The sequence below is a fragment of the Sinohyriopsis cumingii genome, chromosome 14 (assembly GCF_028554795.1).
Source record: "Sinohyriopsis cumingii isolate HCF-2022 chromosome 14, ASM2855479v2, whole genome shotgun sequence".
Lineage (NCBI taxonomy): Eukaryota > Metazoa > Mollusca > Bivalvia > Unionida > Unionidae > Sinohyriopsis > Sinohyriopsis cumingii.
In genome coordinates this window covers 31464283-31482900 of record NC_142974.1, presented here as the reverse complement: position 1 = coordinate 31482900, position 18618 = coordinate 31464283, and positions in this window count along the sequence as shown.

Below are 18618 nucleotides of genomic sequence, written 5' to 3'. Positions count from 1 at the left end.
ATTGAGTTTGTTAATTTATATAATCTTGACTTTTATGCCATAATATTATATAAACACATTTATTTTTTCTCAGGAATTTCTCCTTAGCTGGAACAAATTAGCTTACAGCAGATCCTAGAAAGATAGTTTTCAGGTCTTTTAAATTCCCATTTTTATTATTAAGGTGGGGAGGGTTGTTGGTAAGCAAATATATGGATGTACAGTATATCAATCTTGAGATAATCTGATGATGCCATTCATGACAGTTAAGCTGTAATTATTTGCTTAGCACTTTTAATTCCCTTGGTAGTATCATTGGTATTATCCTTAATTGTTTTTTGTTTTGGGTTTAAAGCCATTTTCAGCACATGATAGGCTATATGTGGGGGCCAGTAAAACTGTTTGAAAACCCCTGTAAGAACCACCAACCACCTTCATTCACAATAAAAAAAATTCTTTTCATAACTTTTGTTAACCTCAGATGCATAGGCTCATTAGTTTAGAACAACACCAGAACTTTTTCCAGAGACTGTGATACAAGAAACTGCCTGGATATAAATGTCTTCAGCCACTCTTTAGAATAACTAAATTATTAGTCGCTGACAACCAAATTTACATTTATTCAACACAAACTATAACAAAATTCTCAAGTTTAACAGACAGACTCAAAGTGTTCACCCATTTAATGCTACTACAAGTTATTTTGATTGGAATTATCTTGTGTAACACTTTTGACTAAGTATGCTCTTTAGAAAGCACCTACACTGAACTTTGCCCCTTTATTACTGTAATTGTTACATGTACATTGAAAGGTTTATTCAGTCAACCAGGATTAATAACGTTTGGCAGTAATTGCTGTTTCTTAAACATACAGTTATGAAGCCTGCTCAGATTATGCCAGTCACTGTCTTAGAGGATACGAGTAGTTGATAATAAATCACACCCAGCTTTCTTACAGTTGGAATCACCTAATTTAGCTAGTTTTGGTGGGTGATTGTAGATATTTATAATTTTGTGATCCCCCTGACCATTATTATGATCTTTGAATTAGGTTTGTTGGATGTTAAGGGTGGTAGTTCAACATAGTAATTAGAGAATAAAGCAGTAAATAACTGGCAATGTACTTGTCAGAAGTGAGGTTGGCATGACTCCAGACAGTGAGCAATGGTAGCTGTACACAGAACATGAGGACACATTGGACTAAAAAATTGAGATCACTGGTCACGTTAAGCAAGTGATCACTATATGAAGGCAGACTAAATACTGAAATATGGTGGTCACTCACTGCATGGTAACTGGACTAGGCTTGACTATAATAGTTCCTGAATACTAAAGCACAGATGTTCAATTATTGACACGTGCTCAGTTTGTCTGAAATGAGTCAAAATATTTGATCAAGAGTAATAAGTGAAAACATAATTATATAACAGGTTATATTTAGTTGTAGTTAGCTGGTTGGTTAAAACAAATTTGTATTCAGGATTAGACATGCATTTATTGTTTAAAAAAATAGTTTCAGGTGAATTTGTTTATAAATACTTCACTATTAGGATAAATGCCCTGCATGCAGATGGTCTCCATATTCTTTTGATACCTTTTACCAAATCTAGATAAAGCAATAGCATTTCCAATCCATCAATAGTCATTGTGGTTCTTGCAACATAACTAATTTGCTGTAGTCTTTTTTTCTCTCAAAATCTTGCGGGTACTTTACCTATTGGTACATATATCAATATTTGGGTTGCTTGGTCTAAGGTCAAGGTCAGTGTATGATAAGTCAAGTTTGCTAAGCTTAATTTACACCAGACTTCAGGGGGTAGTTACCTGTTGATTCTGAGACTCAAAGGTGAATTGTCAAGGTCGCCGAATCCAGCATGTTTTTTTTTTTTGTTTAGTTTCTGCTCAAAAAGTCAGTTTCATTGATTTAATTTTCATCACATTTCATAGGTAGTCTATTGTTAGGCAGAGTTACCTCCCTGTTGATTATTGAGCCCAGAGTTCAAGGTCAGAAGAACTAAAATTGTCATTAGGTGTTCCCCATGATTGGTCAACTTGAAGATTCCTCAACCCAATTTTTTTCAGCTCCATAGTTATGCTATATTCTGGAGGGGCAGCTTTCTATTGAGCTGGCAATAGTTAAAGTATCCGGCCATTCTCCAACATTTTCCTGTTTATATCATATTTGCATTACATGATTAAAAACAGTTATACTCGCACAAAGAAAACAAAAAATTATCAAGTGTAAAGAAGAAATAATTTAATTACTCTAAATAGAAGTGTACAGTGCTGTTACTTCCCCTTAGTTACGATTTCCCACCTATAGAGGACGCAACCAGAAATGAGGTACATTTATCCATACAAGATGAAGTTCATGCTTCTTGTTGTCGAAAAATAAAACACTGTAAACTATGGATAGGGAATATTTTTGATGAAACTAATGAAAATTAATTTACTGTTCAGCTTCAAAACTATTCCATTGTTTCAATTTATTTTGAAAATTCCCATTAATACAGGTAAAAAGAATCAATGCTGGCTTCCCTGTGTCAGCTGACTTTATAAAAACAAAGATAAAATAAATCGGCACACTTAAATAATCCAAAGGAACCAAACTCAACTTCCTTTTGTCTGCTGACTTAAGAAGAAAAAATCGGCACACTAAAAAGATACCGAAGTCAAGTTTATGGGGTTGGTTTGCATTGTAATAAAATAACCTATATATTTGATATCCTATCAGTAAGTTTAAACAATGAGTTTATTGCTCCATGCCAGTTGTGTTTATCACCCAGGCTTCTATTTGTTTGCCATATGTAATCATAATTGATGTTTGCAGGGCAAGTATTATACACAACAATAGCTTGCTTTAATAATACTTTTGTAACCCATGCTAGCAAAAAGATTGTCATTTGCACTTACATGGAATGTTTTTTAAAATAATTATTTATTTTTTATTTGAGAGATACCGACTTATAGTTAATCTGGATACAGTGCAGTCTGGGTCAGTTTGCAATAAGTAACTTATCATGCATAAATGGCAGGTGCCTTTGAGCAATCGGGTCATACTTTTGTCTCAATTGCGATTTTGTTTTTTGACATAAGTGATACACACTACACTAAGGATGCATATGCAAGCTGGCATCCACTACATATATGGAGTTCGTGGATATATATTTTTTAAAAATAATTTTCGCATGATGCAAAAAGAAGGAATATATGATAACAATGCAAGGCTAATTTCTTTCATTTTATTTTCAAACAAGTGTATGCTTATCAATTTATTTTGTACTGTGAGTGTGTGTGTGTGTGTGTGGTCACAAATTAAACATAAAATTATTTCCTTTCTAATTTGTACGGAATAATGGAGCAAATATGATTGACGACATTGACCATAATGACAAGCTTTCAATTAACATGAAGAAACACGAAGACAACTTGAAAAATAAAAACAAACAATAAAATTGACTGGTAAGGGCTTCATATTGCAGCAACTAAATACTGACAAAATGCTCAACATTATTCTCTCTCTCTCTCTCTCTCTCTCTCTCTCTCTCATGTGTAATCTAGTATGTATTGTATGCAGTTGTGTTACAACGTGAAGCCTAAAGTTAAGTATATTTGTTATAATATCTCATGTACACTACCCTTAGCAAAATGTATACATATTATGTAGAATATTATCTGTTATGTATTTTTGTTTTATAAATGATTATTGATAATTTGACCGGAAGATGCATATATTTGTTAGCATAAAAAATGTATATAAATATTTTAATTAGAACACGCATGATATCTGTGTTTTCTCTCAGAAATATGTACATTACGAAGTATGGTTATTTTCTTTCAAAAAATATCAAAATAGTTTGTTTAAATTTAGTTTTTTTTTCTTCGTAAAACCTATCTTACATAGCATCTACTTTTTTGTTGAAGAAAAAGAACGTACAAACTATTGTTAAGTTTGGCCGAATTGTATTTCAAGTTGGGCCTTATTGTCTTTGGGCCAAGTTCACTATAATCCGGCATAAATGATACAACTTTCCCATCCCTCCCCTATTTGATCCCATAGATTAAATACACTTTTTTCTGGTAAACCGGGTCTTTCGGAAAAAGAAAGAACCCTTTTATCTCATCATCACTCTTTTGGTTACATCCATATGCAACACAGTGCACCATATTTTGCTGTACAAAAGCATGATCGTACGCTATATCACGTAGACATTTACGTGGGAAAATTAGACACCTGAATGGCTAGGTTGAATAGAAGGATAAATGTACGTCCTATCCGGTTTTGGTACGCAGAAACTACTGATTGTTTACGGAGATTGCCGAATAAATTTTTCATTTAAAAAAGCGGAGTTTTAAGTCTAATTAAACATTTTTATGGTGTGCATATATATCCAATGCATTTTGTTTATAACTATAATAATATCACATGTTTGTACAATATAGGTGGTTAGTGACCTTTAAATCAAATGTCATGGTCACTGAATGTGAAATATTAAAATTATATTACTGTTACATTTAGAATGGCTCAAGTCTTTCAGGGGGAAAAATTAGTTCATCTGATGGCATTATTTTCCTTCAGGACTGAAAATGATAAAATACATTGAGCAGTAAAAGTAATATAGATCCAAGATATTTAAAACAAATACGTTGTAATTTTGCACGGTTTTTGTGATATATTTTTCATAAAATCAAATTATTTCTTCTTAAATTGTGTATTTTGTATTGTTTCTTTACTTGTACAATTTTTTCTAAACAGCTTTGTTTAGTTCCATCTGTTGCATATAATTATAGGCTAGTAGGTCAGATTGCATTTATTGTTATAGCTAATATGGACCTGTTTGATTGGTTTATGGTATTTCCTGATCAACGTTTGGTGCATATTAGTGTTTCACTTTACAAAATAATTTAGTTTATATTCTTTACAGATTTCTGGTATATGTGACATATATATTAGGTATTTGAGTCATATTTTTACTTTTCTTGTTAAATGTGATACAGTATTTTTATGCCATTTTATATGTACAAAAGTAGGTAGTTTCTATTAAATTGTTTAAGAAGTACTCTGTATTACATTGGAATAAAATTGTAGTTTAATCCCTGTAAACAAGGGATAGATTAATAGATGTGATTTATTATCCTAGCACCTCTCATAATGATAATAAAATATAATTGATTTCTAAATATTTATTCTTTTCAATTTACACTATGATACTGGATACTATATTGTAAAATGCAGACTCCTTGAAGGCAGTCCAATTTCTGCAAGGGAGGTAACTTAATGCAAAATTTATGGAATTACATGTACATCACATTAATACTTCCAGTTCAGTACCCACGAATGTAGTTCTAGTCTATTTTTAGAACATTTTTTCCTCTCTCATTTTGGTGGTGATAGAAGAGTTTTATTTATGCATTTTTGGTAGGGATTTAAAGGTAACTGTTTATTCTTGATAATATGAGCTCAGGGTGTTGTTGTATGTGTGTATTTCGGCGACAGTTCACAGTGAGCAGTAAGGCCTTGGTGATGATCTGGAAGTGAAATCTGTGTTCTGTTTACATGTTGATGTGTTGACAGTTCAGCATCTAAAAAAAAGAGCAGGTCAACCATTGACGAGAACTTCACTGTGAAGTCATCTTTGAAGGTATTTTAGATTAACATATGATTTGTATTGTCACACAGTGGAAAGGTCAGTACTGAGAAACAAATGTAGAGAACATATAGTAAAATTAATTGTGTCCTGTGTCCTTATGTAATGGTAGCAGGTTACAAAATATTGGTACATGTATCTTGAAAGTGATTCCACAATTAACGGAGAAGACAAAATGGTCAGTAAAAGCAATTCCACATTCAGCTGAGATGAAAACTTAGTCTTTAAATTTTATCTGTAAGTTTAGGATCATATGTTTTTTTCACTATTACCCATGCTGTTACGGTATTACAAAAGGTAACTTCTTCAAAACTTTCAGCACACTTAAGTAATTAGCTATTGTTACTTGAATTTTTGTCAAAATCATGGTGTTTATACCAGTAAAGACCGAGTCATGCATAGAATGAGGCTGTCCTGTTTAAGGGAGAACAAAGATAATCGGTGTTGGCATTATGGAATTCCTGACTATTCCACAATCTTTGGTAAAAATTTCATAAATGTCTCTGTTCTTCTTTCCTTGGCTTGATTTTGCTATTTACTATTGTAGAAAAAAACCACCAAGGTCTACAAGTGAAAGATAGGCAGGAAACATGAGTCTTGGTCTTCCCATGGCAGGCACTTCGCTAACTGAAGTTACCACTACACAGACCGATAAATCTGCCCCAATAACAATATTTTCATTCTCTTGATCAAAGCCATAAGAATATTGGCCATCAGAATTCAGATATCAGGAGAGATGTATCAATTTTGCCTCGACTGTACTTGAAAATTACTCAGATGTAATTGTTACAGTTATTGATCTCAGCAAATTATACATTTAGCGCTTGATTGTCATGTGTATAACAGCAACTATAGCCATGGTAATCAGTAAGGTTTTGGCACATGCATACATGTGAACAGCTCAGTTGAGGGGGTTTCCCCATCTAGGGTAAAGGGTGTCCTCAATTATCCTTTCCATCACTCACTGAAATCTCCCTTGTACTCAGAAATTATATTATTAAAATAAATTCTGGAACATAAATGTTTCCGTCAGGGGGTGTTCTCATCCTTCCCCACATGGACATCGAGTGAGAAGGACATTGTCCACTAAGTTTGATTGGATTGGTTCACAGCGATATCCAATCGGAATTGAGATAGAGGGTGTGATTACAATTAAGATCCAATTTATGATTTCATGACTTAAAAGCAAAAGGTCAGTAGTTCTCCTAGGAAGATTGCTGAGCAAAAAGGAATACTATGAGAAAGTTGGCAGTAAAACTTATAAACAAATTCTAAGCAAAGATAAAGCTTTGAAAAGGTCAGTGACTTATTTGCTCGATTTTTGCAGAATGTTATGGTATCATAATTGTAATTATGTGTAGCATGTATATTTAATTACTAGCATTGTTTAGTATGCAGAATTACCTCTGAAGTGTCTCATTTACATGCATATTTGAGAAATGGGCGTGGGTATTATGAAGAAAATTATTTAGATTGTTAGCTTTTGGTCAGAATTAATTTTGTAAGTCGATATTAGGTTACTTCGTAGTAAGCCAGTACTTTTGTTAGTGCACTATGTTAGAATTTACGGATGCTTGAATTGTGAATTTGGAAAATGGTTGAAGTATGTGAGATTAGTTACTATGGACGATGGATATATCAGAGCATGGATACTTGAATATTTGCATACTTTGTATGATTTATAATGTAAAGAAATGCGTCTGATTGTTGTGATATTGTTTAGTATAATGGGATTAGGAAAATGTACTGATGTGATGCAATTTATTGATGTATGTATGAGAAGTAATTGATACAGTGATTTTATTACGGCATCGTTTTACCATACAAGAATGTATGTGTATTTCCTTGTGAATGAATGCATAATCAAAGAAATGTGATAACCATTATCTGATGATAGGCTGGGTGTAGTGTGAGAGGGCTAAGGAAAAATATTGTACCGTCCTTGTGTTTTCACAGAAATCTTTTTTTGGGGACAGAACCTCCGGTTTAGTTGAGTCCCGAGTCTCCAAGAGGTGGAGACGCAAGTGAGACTAGCAGAGCAGTCGGAGTCAACCAAAGTCGAGTCGGTGGAGAGAAGGTGTTTAGAAAGTAGAGAATATGGAAAAGGAGTCTAGGAGGAGAAGGAGTATAGAGAAGTTGAAGAGGAGAAGGAATTGGAGAAAGTCGGGGGGAAGAGGAGAAGGAATTTGGAGGAATAGGAGAAAAAAATACATAGATGAGCAGAACAAAAGGACAGGTGGAAATCTAGATCACACTACTAATCAAGTGATGCAATGTGCTATTACAGGGTCGAGTGGAAGGAGAGTACCTGAGAAATTTGAATCATTTGACTATTGAATTGTTATTAAATTTTTATTCGTTGAATTATTTTGTTGTTGTATATTTAGTCATTTAACCACTGGCATTGCTGACTGGGGCCTCGGAGCTGTACGTCTATCTTTCACTTATTTCACATCCAACCAAACTCGAGCCTGGATGGGACTTCCATAATAGTTTAGATAAAAGCTTGGGAGCATCTCACCCCAATGCAACCATAACAACCCCCACATTATTCAGCAAACATTTTCGGAAAAGTTTACCTTGAAAAAAAAGCTATTAAACTCGATGCGTATATAAACTTGCTATTTGTAAACTAAACAGTATCGCCCACATGATAAGCAAAGTATAAGACAACGAGAGGAGCCCGAAGAGTTTAATTTGATGAGCACAGCAGATCAAATGTATAAGATCCTGAGGTACGTGATCAATATAGAGATGAATAGAGAACAGCTGGGGGAAAAAAGTTTTTCATTGGAGGGAAATAAATTGAAACAGAAACTTTCAGTAATACAAATGGACACCTGTATTACTACAGGTGGATAATCTGAAAAAGAAATATATTGCACTAATCTCTTTGATAAAATAGTCCAATTTCTTACCCATTTAGAGAGAATAGATTATTATAAATTCCCAACGAATTGGGAAACAGCATATTTCACACATCATCAACAATAAATAAGAAATGATGGCGTATACACCATTGAAATGTCCGTGAACAAAATTAAAGGCATGATAACAAATAAAGACTGCGAAGAAAGTGTTGATATTGGATGTTTTAGCTATAACTTAAAAATACCAGTCACTCCATGCAATATTTTCACAGTTACCTACTATGTCTGCATCTGTGGCTTTTAGCAATCTGAAACTTTACATTTGATTGGAAATGAGAAATAACATTGACTAGATACTTGATCAGCTAGTACTCTCATTTGCTAGAGTCTCAATTACAGAGAGGTTCAATAAAGAATATAAATGTTAATATTAAAGATAAAGATGGAAATTAGTTACAAACTTTCACAAGATGCCTCAAATAGAAGTTTTTCATGTTAAGTAAACACAACAGAATGACATATTTATCATTAAGAGACCATACTGAAATAGAAATAAAATCAGTCTAAGAAAATGCATAGGAAAACAATGCGAAAAACACATGCACTACAGGTTTAATTTACCTGGTCAAATCAAATGATGCTTCTACTACGCAGTTGGTATGTTGATACCCAAATGTGAAGACTATTAAAATGTATAAAGAACAAATAGCACAATATTCTCTTTCGAACAGACTCGGAGTAGGAATGAAAGAACCCCACAATTTCGGATTTAGGAGAAAACAAATTGACAAGAACAGAAGAAATTATGCTCAGGCACAGAGCTTGTTCAAAATGAGCTAGAATACTGTAATATGGGGCCATCCATTTAATACGTATGCAACTTTTTTGCAAAGCTTGACCCCTTCCCCCATCTGTACACATGCATACTTTTTAACACACACGAACACCCACCTGCATACGTACGCTTGAGCACCGCGGCAGCTAAAATCGAGCCAGCGGCAGTCTGCAGTGAGGCCAGATTGAAGGATAATAATAATAATAATGCTTTATTTATAGAGGGTGACTCATTAGTCAAGGACTATTCTCCCTTGAGGCCCTCTAAGGAGAGCTATACAATTATATGAAGATAGCAATAATTGCTGTTCATTTTAATATGTTTAATATTAAAATACTAAATTTCATTATCTATTAAAAGTACATATATGCTCATGATATCTCTTCTTAAATACTCTAATATTTTCAACAGATTTTACATGTAGTGGAAGCTTGTTCCACATTACGGTACCATAGTATTGGAAGTTCTTTTTAAATTGTTTTGTTCTTGGTTTTGGTGGTAGATGGTTTCCATGTGATATTGATCTCAACTGGTACTGTGTTGAGAAAGGCCTGAATAAGTCCTGAAGATACTCTGGTGCAGTTCCATGTAGATATTTATATAAAAGAACTGCCTTGTGAAAATCTATCTTGTCATATATTATGAATCATCTGAGTTCTGTAAATAATGCTTTTGAGGGATGATCAATAAATGCATCTAAAATTATGCATGCTGCACGTTTCTGGAGTTTATAAATCCAGTCAAGCTCAAATCTAGCACAGTTTCCCTATACATTTGAACAATAATCCATTTTTGGAAGAATATATGACTTGTAGTATAGATTTCGAGTTTCCATGGGTAAATATTTCTTGAGTCTGCTGTCATTAGGGCAATTTTGGATGACTGTTTTACAAAGCTTATCAATATGGTCATTCCATAATAAATTATTATCTACTGTCACACATACAAGCTTTTCATGTTTGAGATTTTCTAATGGATGATTATTTATTGCAAGAGATAGTTCTGGGTTCCCTGATTTGTGTAGTTTTGTGACATCCCCAAAATCATACATTTTGTTTACCTTTATTAATTACCATCCTATTTTGTTGTGTCCAGTTTTGAGCTCTAATAAGGTCTGAGTTTAATCACATTTAGATAACTTCAGTATCAGAATTAGGTGTATTCAAGGTTGCATCATCTGCAAACAAATCTGTATTTGTGGATTCATTAATTAATGGTAAATCATTGATATAGATAAGGAAGAAGAGAGTGCCCAAAACTGAGCCTTGAGGGACCCCTGAATGAATTGTGCGAGTTTAAGAGCTAATATTGCCAATGCTTACTTGTTGAGACCTTTGGTTTAGGTATGATCTAAACCAGTTAAAAGAAGGAATGTCAAACCTGTAACAGTTCAACCTTTGCATCAGAATTTCATGATCAACAAGATCAAAGTCTTTCTTGAAGTCAAGGAAAATAATCCCAGTCATATGTCCATTATCCATTTCCTTCAGCCAAAGATCAATTAATTTGGTAAGTTCTGTTTGGCATGAGTGGTACCTTCTAAATCCTGATTGCGCTTTATGAAATAGAGAGTATGTTTTAAAAAATTTATAGACCTGAATGGCTACATGCTTTTCATATAATTTTGCCAATACAGGTTGAATTGATATTGGTCTGTAATTCCCTGGATCTTCCTTTTATCCATTCTTAAAGATAGGTGTAACCTTTGCACATTTCAGTGTTTCTGGAAAATTACCACTCATTATACTTAAGTTACTGACTCTGTTATTACTGGTGCAGCAATGTTAAAAATTTGGGAACCAATCCCACCCAATCCGGAGGATTTATTAATATTCACCTTAATTAGCATACCAAAAACATCAGCTTCACTAATATTAGCTATTTAAAAATAGTTATCATCTGGAATTTTAGCTCTTATAAATAATAGAAGAGCGTCAAGTTCAATTGGACTGTTAGTCTGGTTCTGAATACTGTTACTGGAGATGCTTATGAAGAAATTGCTGAACATTTCTACAATCTCTTGTACAGATAATGCTATATCATCATTTTGCTTAAGTTTATGGGGAAAGACAACTGTTCCTGGGTGGTTTTAGCTCTTTTAGATGCTTCCACAATGTCTTGGTACTCATACTTTCATCAATAGCCTGTTTATAGGTATTCTCTTTTGCCTTATCTATCATATGCTTGGTTGTATTCCTCCACTTTCTATAGGTTTTCATGTCTTTTTTTCTTGTTTAATCCATGGGGCAGGCCGCCAGACTGTGTCAGACTCGCTGCTGAGCTGTGTGATAGCTAGCAATCAGGGGTACGGTGACATACAATTGACACCTGTACCACAGTCCTAATTCTTCCGGTAGATGTGGGTCATTTGAAGGACAATGTGTACAAATTACTATCGAGGTTTCATCCACCCCACCCCCGCCCCCACCTCCACCCCCGTTTCCTATGCGTACGTACATGATCAGTAGAACCCTCCCCATACACAAGCGTATGCTTTGGGTTATCCCCTCCCTCCTCCATGCACACGTACTAAATAGACGGTCCGTATGATACAAATATTGCAAACTTTAGGATAAAGTCCAAGAGAAATGCCATACACTCAACAATGTAGACGACCAGATGTATAAAAATAGACTCCGTGATTCATGCCTTAGAGTGTCCTGGAATACTAGAGAAATCTCTGGAAGACTGTCAATTTACAATATAAAATGGAACAGCTGTAAAATGACATACTCAACAAAGTGAAACAAGCGATAAAGATTTTAAAACCTAACGAATGATTTTACAACCAATAGTAATGTCTTCAACAACAAAATGATTTCTAACACTAATTCTGTGTCATGTTTATAAAAGAAGAATGACTTAACCGATGAAACCCAAACAGTAGAGGACTACAGGAGTCAAAGGTCAAATAATGAAAGTAAGATAACAACTAAAGGTCAAATAATGAAAGTAAGGTAACAAAAGTAAGATAACAACTAAAGGTCAAATAATGAAAGTAAGATAACAACTAAAGGTCAAATAATGAAAGTAAGGTAACAACTAAAGGTCAAATTATGAAAGCAAGATAACAAATAAAGGTCAAATAATGAAAGTAAGATAACAACTAAAGGTCAAATAATGAAAGTAAGATAACAACTAAAGGTCAAATAATGAAAGTAAGATAACAACTATGAGAAACACATGCTATTTACCTATCACCGATTTAAATGAAAAAAAAATCAAACTTTATCAGAAACGAAAGACTATGATGATGGAAAAGAGGTTAAAATAGCAGTGTAGTGTTGACGTATTAAATATGACCAATCGTTTTAAAATGGTTTCAATGATTTCGAACAAAAGATAGGAGTAGATACAGATGCTTTCAGAATTAGAGTACATATTAAAGACTCGGTGATAAATAACTGATACAGTTCAAACCAAATATACACACATGGCTATGAATAGCATAACGTTGTTTGAGAGAAAAAGAACACAGAAAGAGTACATTAATGATAAGAAAAAGGAGTTAGAGGAGAAAAATTAAAGATGAGTAATGATCTATGATTTTCACATTTATACCAATGACTTTTATATGCCTCAAATGTAGCCAACATTTTACAGATAAAAGAAGCATCAAAGTATTTCTTTGACGAACAACAAAACACTGACATTATCATAAATTACAGACTACTGTTCTAATATTGCTTTAAAAATTAAATAAATTTCAACTTGGGGTCACACCTGCAGATAAAAAGGAAATAGCATAGATACATATAAAAGGTACGTTAAGATTGTATCAGATGAACAAATAAATTTTGTTTACATATCAGCCACGTGTAATCCATGATGTGTTAATTAACATCTAATGTATTTAAAAGATCTCATACTATGAATGAATGTGGTGTTACAAATTATGAAAAAATTAGTTTTACTAGATTTGATAGAAACTGAATACGCTATCATCATTTGTCCAACATTCTCTGCAAGACTCGCAACATAAAAGTTTATTTAACGATGACAAGGTAAGTGTTTTAGTTTCTAGTGAAAAATTCGACAAATTGTTATAGTTACTGATTAGATACCAAGACAATACTAATATGAGTCTAACAAATGATTGTCCTAATTTACTTAAAATTACAAAAATTGCACTAAATCTATAATCTAATTAACTTAGCATTTAGTGGTAGACACTATGAAATTTAACTTTGAGCAAATGAATAAAATTAGTATACAATCGTTGGTAACTTCCTTACCTTTGTTACATTTCGTGTTATTGTGCTATGTAGAGAAAAATAAAATCCTAGATGAAAATATCTTTATATCAAAAGAAATAACAAAGATATTGTAAACCAATTAATAATGCAGCTCTTTTCGGTTATTTATAACATTTAGAGTAGCAATGTGGCATGTGTTTTACTTTATCCACTTGTTAAGTCTATTGTCATACTTAAACATAGCAACATTATTGACAGTAATGTTGAATAGCTCATGCCGACACCATGTCAATAAATTCAGTTTCTGGTAATTTATATTTAGATTGGACATGCACTCTTTATAAACACCAATCATTTAATGACAATTCTAAATAACCATAAACACTTTTTTATTATTGTCAATTTGCATGATTTGATTCAGCATATCTGTTTGGCATCATTCTGTTTCCTCCCATTTAGCAGGCTCGATCATTAAAAAATATTTAATTATAAGCTCAAGTTTTACTTATGTTGACTTTAAAGAATAATCATGAGCCCGTCCTGGTGTTCTGTAACCACGAACTGGATCTAGTTAACAATTTTGCATGCAAACAATTCATATTCTCAAAAATAATATCATAAAACATTAAAGTATCTTTCTTAACGTATTAGTAACATCAACATAACAAGTTTCGTGATATCTTTAACATATTTCTGATTGTCGTTTTCGATTTCTTTACTTCTTAGAGAAAATAAATTTGATTTCCTTACCGCACATCCTGATGTGTTGGGTAGACATTGGATATTACGATTTATTAAGTATTGGAATAGTCAGCTGTTCCTTTATACAAAACTTTAATCAAACATAGGAACTGTAACCAATATAATCTCCATGATTTAGACCTGGGTCTTTTTATTTGTCTCGTCAACGTTATATATTGTTAGGAATCTTTTCTCTGGAGTTAAGAATTTCATTCAATCATTCATTCAAAATGTGAAATAACACTGAAAGCGAATATATTTATAACTTTTGCAGGGTCCTGCACAGAAAAAAAAAGTTTATTGCAGGATTATTTAAGTGAAATGTCTATCCAGGTTTGTATTTGTCATACTCTTATATGCAATAGTTTCCCGAAAATCTCTCTCTCTCTCTCTCTCTCTCTCTCTCTACAGCCCAAGGTACATTCAAAACATTTAAATCATGGATGGTGATATGGTATCAAACCGTTCATAACCTGCAGATATGTGGCAGTTTAGAAAGTTGAACAGGTCCATGGCCTGTTCAAAATGTCAATATTTTGCCCTGCGTTTTTTTATACACCTTATATGAAATGAAGCATGCATATTTCTTATGATGCATTATATATTGCGTTTATTGCAGGATTATTTAAGCTTATTGTGTTTATATATAAACGCAATAAACTGACAACGAAACTAGTATCTGACTAGGTTGGGCAGTTTTGACTCTTTAATGAGTTTTTTAAAGGCAAATACAAGACATAGACAAAACAAACAAATAAAACAGAAAAACGGTTATGTTTGCAAACATATTTTTTTTAAAGGATGGATCTGTGTGTCTTTGCATGTGGCGATATATACTTCAAGACAAGTAGAATTTATGTAGTTAATGTTGTTGTAAAGGTAATACATCGTTTTGTTAAAATTTATCAGTAAGCTATAGCAGCAGCATACCGAACTTCTTCCTGTGATCGTCATTTTGTGATAAACTGGCAATGTTCTAGAACGACATAGAACAAAGTGACAGTCATTTTGTGATATTGACTATGTTCTACAACGACAAAGAATAAAATGCTAGTTAATGCAGATGCCACTTTGTCTCTGGTTTCTTTCCAAATTACCGCAACAGGCACTAAAGAAAATTGCGCTATGGGCTCAAGGCAAGTTAATAAAAAAGTGAACAAAAAAATGAATAAGAAAAATAATATAATGAGATTAAATAAAACTATTTCTTCTTGTTTTTTATAAAGAGCACAATACTAGTGGAAACAGAAAAGACGTGGTACAAACTAGTCTTAATTTCTTTACGCGTACTAGAGACGGTAGTAACAATGATGCGACACTATCAAATTCGAAACGCTACTTAGAGACAGTAACAATTAAATATTTTTTTACTTTTGGGTACCAGGGTAACATGGCTCCACGGTGATATTTTGAAAACAACTTATTTGCATATTATGTATACGGTCTTATGTGATATTGTTGTGGAGCAAGACTGAGCTCTTTTTTCATTTGGAGTTTTTGGTAGCTAAACGCAGCATCTATTTTGCAATGTCCGAGACCAGTCTCTGTTCAAATGTCGTTTTCTGATATAGAAAATGAAATATCTATAAAGATAATTACTGCAGAAGAGTTGGATGCGTACCTTATACTAACACAAAGAGTACTGATATTTATTCATATTCTTCATAAAAATACAGACTTTGAAAACGGCCCTTATTTTGCATAGTCCTTGTTTACGTTTGAAATACATTACTTTTTTACTATTTTCGTCTTTCATTTATTTGGTATAGCTACATCAATGATCTTAATCATCTATTAGGCTACCATTGTTTTGAATTAAATAAGTATTATGAAAGCGTGTATTGGTATGAACAAAATATGAATCTTTAGTTAGGGCCTTTCCGAATTCACATGTTATCTCCCTTTATTATTTTCTCTAATAGGAATACTTCTTACACTTATAATAACTTGATTTCATCACAGTTGCATACCTTTTACATCGTATATATTATGTTTCTTTATTTAATTTAGTTAATTGGTCTTTAATTATTGAAGACATGCATTTCGCAGTATCTATTCATGATTATTGTATTTGGTAGCAGCGCACATAACATTACGATTACATTCTAAAATCGTGTACAGTAAACTCAATTTTTCATGTATACATACGGTTTAAATAAATGACGGTATTATAATTAAGCATTTATATTCTGATCCTAAATGTCCCATTTCTTACTCAAGCCAAACTAAGGTCAACTGACAGACTTTTCAACTGAAAACAATCTACCTAAATATTACAAATAATAATGGAAAAAAGACTGTCAGACAAAAGGGTATATGTCGGTGACATTTATTCGAAATGTAAGGCAGGTCATTGTGATATGAAAGTATACGATCAACATAACAAAGGAGATAAATACAATTTGACTCAGTTTCTTCAAATAATCATGTCCTGCAAACGTGAGATCGAATAGAGAGACGAGTTACTTGTTACTCCCTCTACCATAACTAGCTTCCTTATATATATATATATATATATATATATATATATATATATATATATATATATATATATATATATATATATATATAGAGAGAGAGAGAGAGAGAGAGAGAGAGAGAGAGAGAGAGAGAGATGTGACAGACATTTATATTTAACATATCGTCAGTTATAACAATATGATGCAAGGCGAAGATATAACAATTTTATTTGGCACCAGAGGCAAACTGGAACACATGATCTTAAATATCAACATAACATTAAAGGTGCATTAGTGGAATTAATTCTTTCAAACAACGAAGAACTTCTACATGTTAACCTTTTGTAAGCATGACATTGTCGTACTCATGATTAAGACAATGTTCAGTGAGATAAATGATACTCTTAAAATTTACAAATTCCTTCAATAATTCGTTCTGATCCCACGTGTTTCACCTTACTCCTTACCGTCATGACTTCCTTCCAATCCCACGTGTTTCACCTTACTCCTTACCGTAGTGACTTCGTTCCAATCGTACGTGTTTTACCTTACCTTTTACTTAGTGACTTCCTTCCAATCGTACTTGTTTCACCTTACTCCTTACCGTATTGACTTCCTTCCAATCCCACGTGTTTCACCTTACTCCTTACCGTAGTGACTTCCTTCCAATCCCACGTGTTTCACCTTACTCCTTACCGTAGTGACTTCCTTCCAATCCCACGTGTTTCACCTTACTCCTTACCGTCGTGACTTCCTTTCAATCGTACGTGTTTTACCTTACTCCTTACCGTAGTGACTTCCTTCCAATCGTACGTGTTTTACCTTACCCTTTACTTAGTGACTTCCTTAGTACCTTACTTCTACCTTAATGACTTCCTAATTATACATGTTTAACTTTACTCCGTACCTTAGTGACAAGCATCTCACACAAAGGCTACATACGGGGCATTAATGTTCCATTAATATATTTGTAGCGATTCCAGATGCAATTTAAATGTATTACTCGTGACGAATCCATATAATTACAGGTGTAGCAGGTATAACGCATGGTTTGGTTACGTAAACAATGAGAGAATTAATTTAGCAATTGACAACTGCTACACTGCACGCGAAAAATTGATATGGCTTAGTTAACCCCACCCCACACACCTGCTTAGAATCTCGATGTTGATAGTATGAATGATGTTATAATCTGCTGCAGCTAAGTTAATATATATATATGTGTGTGTGTGTGTGTGTGTGTGTGTGTGTGTTTATATGTGTGTGTTCGCGCGTGTGTTGAAACATTTTTGAAACCAATACATATCACTGACATCTAATTTCTGTCGCCGTGCGTTTGAGTCACGGCTCAGTCAACGTAGGTATGCGAGAAAGCTTGTCATTAGTTTCCCTTGGGTAGATGTTTCTTTCAGGGGTCTTTCCATGTTATTCTTCGCCCAATATAAACTGACCGTAATGTATAACCTATCATGTGCTGGAAAATGACGTGAACCGAACAAAACACATACGCAAGAATAAACTCAATAATTGTGGTTGCAATTTCTAAAACAATTGGAAGCAATAATTTTGTTTAGTCGAACGATGGGTACTGGTTTTGCAATTTTTAAAATAGAGGTCAATGTACAGTAACGATTAAGTTACTATTTTACTGGTCAGAATGATGCCTTGCTAACTAGCATTGACTATTACTATTCTGAACCTAACATACGTGACCATTCTTTAACTAGCAGTCATTGTGCGCCTTGTTTAAGCATGTGACTTATGTGAGTAAGCGTGGGACATATGTGATCAATCTTTGACTTAGCAGACACTGTACACCATGTTTAAGCATAGGATATATGTGACAAATCTTCAACTCAGCAGATATTGTACGCTTTGTTTAAACATGGG